General features: G+C 45.5%; 1 non-coding gene across 1 annotated transcript; it reads left to right on the top strand.

Moving 5' to 3' along the window:
• Positions 1-788: 788 nt before the first annotated feature.
• On the top strand, positions 789-892 carry LOC120362275 (small nucleolar RNA U13). Its single transcript, XR_005578229.1, has one exon. It is a non-coding gene; the product is annotated as a small nucleolar RNA U13 (small nucleolar RNA).
• The last annotated feature ends 1,673 nt before the right edge of the window (positions 893-2,565 follow it).

Here is a 2,565-nt window from a genome sequence, read left to right as displayed (position 1 = left end):
CACGTGATGAAGCTCTAACTTCAATACGGTAATATTTTCTTTTGGAGATAATTAGGGTTAGATGAGCACATGAGGCTAGGGCCTTCATCATGAGATTGGCGTCTTTATTTTTTTATTTTTTATTTTTTATTTTTATTTTTTGAGACTGAGTTTCGCTCTCGTTGTTACCCAGGCTGGAGTGCAATGGCACGATCTCGGCTCACCACAACCTCTGCCTCCTGGGTTCAGGCAATTCTACTGCCTCAGCCTCCTGAGTAGCTGGGATTACAGGCACGCGCCACCATGCCCAGCTAATTTTTTGTATTTTTAGTATAGACGGGGTTTCACCATGTTGACCAGGATGGTCTCGATCTCTCGACCTCGTGATCCACCCGCCTCGGCCTCCCAAAGTGCTGGGATTACAGGCTTGAGCCACCGCGCCTGGCGAGATTGGCGTCTTTAAAAGAGACACCAGAGAGTTTGCTTTCCTATTGCAAAGAAGAGGTCATGTGAGCCCACAGCAACATGATGGCTGCCGACGAGCCAAGAGAAGAGGCTTCAGAATGAAACCTACTTGCTGGCACCTTGATCTTGGACTTCCAGCCTCCAGAACTATGAGAAGTACATTTCCGTTTAAACACTCTCCCCAAAATATCTAGTATTTTGTTATAGCAGTCCAAGTTGACTAGTCACATCTGGTGACTTCCCTTATCAAAGTCAGCAAAAAGGTTAACATAGAGCTTTCTTAGGCCAGCTTTTCCATGCAGACGGCAGCCTCCTAAAAGTAGTGTGAACATTGGGACAATGTGATTATTCTGTAGTTCATAAGCATCATGCCTGGGTTTTCACGTTCCTGTGTGAGATGTGCCTCCCTCAAACCTTGTTACGGCATCGGCACATTACCCATCTGATGAGAAAAAGAAAAAAGGCCAGGTGCGGTGGCTCACGCCTGTAATCCCAGCACTTTGGGAGGCCGAGGGAGGTGGAAAACCTGAGGTCGAGAGTTTGAGACCAGTCTGACCAACATGGAGAAACTCATCTCTACTAAAAATACAAAATTAGCCATGTGTGATGGTGCATGCCTGTAATCCCAGCTACTCAGGAGGCTGAGACAGGAGAATTGCTTGAACTCAGGAGGTGAAGGTTGTGGTGAGCCAAGATTGCACCATTGCACTCCAGACTGGGCCACAAGAGTGAAGCTCTGTCTCAAAAACAAAAGAAAGAAAAAAAGCAGAAGAAAAAAATAATTAAAAGGAGAAACAGTGTGAGAAGGAAGAACATATACATAATATTGTAAAACCATTGGAAGGCTCGATGAAACTCAAAACTAGGAAGTCCTATTTTAAGAAATTGCAACATGCAGTTTAACTGTTTCTGGATTTCTTCGCCAGCTGAACTGTGGGGATGATGGACTGACACCCACTGCAGGAACATTTTGCTGCCTCAGCAAGTTTCCAGTGCCTCCTTCAGGATTGATGACCGCAGTAGCTGCTGAGAGCATCTCCCAAGGTTCCTTCTCATTTTGTGGCCCAGCTAAGAGCCTGTAAACTATATGCGTGGACTAGGACACAAATTACCTGTGCCTGAAACCCTGTCTCGATTAAAAATACAAAAACTAGCCAGGCGTGGTGTCAGGTGCCTGCAATCCCAGCTACTGGGGAGGCTGAGACAGGAGAACCACTTGAACCAGGGAGTCAGAGGTTGAAGTGAGCTGAGATTGCGCCACTGAACTCCAGCGTGGCGACAGAGCAAGATTCCGACTCAAAAAAAGAATTTCTTCCTCTCTTCCTCCATTTTGCCATGTATTTGTATTGTTCTCTCATGTGTGGTGGGAGAAAATTTTGCTTCTTACTAAGAGAAATGTCTTACGTTGAGGGGAAATGGTTCTTAGTTTAGAAAAGTACCTTGCTGGCCTCTGGGGTTGTTGATAGTGAGACTCAGCTTCGGGAGAATGGACTGCATAAAGAGGGTATTTGGATGTAGGACCTTTGGGAGATAATTTTGAATTGTCCTGCCTACTAAGGTGGGAAGAATATTGAATTCCTGGAGGTAGCTCTGGAAAGAGGGTCAGGGAAGAGAAGACAGGGACTGTGGAAACGTTCGCAGGGGTGTCTAATCTTCTGGCTTCCCTGGGCCACACTGGAAGAGGAAGAATTGCCTTGGGCCACAAGTAAAACTAACACTAATGATAGCTGATGAGCTAAAAAAAAAAAAAATTGCAAAAAAAAATCACATAATGTTTTAAGAAAGTTTATGAACATTTTTACTACTGTTTGGTTCTTGAAGGAACAAAAAATAAAAGTTGATGAATTTGTGTTGGGCCACATTCAAAGCCATCCTGGGCCGTGGGTTGGACAAGTTTGGTTTAGAGAAAGGAAGGTGGAGGGGCTGACTTAATGTGCAGGTAGCCCGTGGTGAGGCCTGAGAAGGCAGAGCCAGTGAAACATCCAATACATCAGGGATGATTCTGGAGGAAGAATGCAGAAAGATGGCAGGGTCAGATACAAAACAGGTCCTGACAGAGCAGTAACGGTAACCTGGGCTGGGCATGGTGGTTCATGCCTGTAATCCCAACACTTTGGGAGG

This window comes from Saimiri boliviensis, chromosome 1 (assembly GCF_048565385.1).
Source record: "Saimiri boliviensis isolate mSaiBol1 chromosome 1, mSaiBol1.pri, whole genome shotgun sequence".
In the NCBI taxonomy this organism is placed as follows: domain Eukaryota; kingdom Metazoa; phylum Chordata; class Mammalia; order Primates; family Cebidae; genus Saimiri; species Saimiri boliviensis.
The sequence above is the reverse complement of the archived record's forward strand: the minus strand, read 5'-3'. Positions and strand labels throughout refer to the sequence as shown.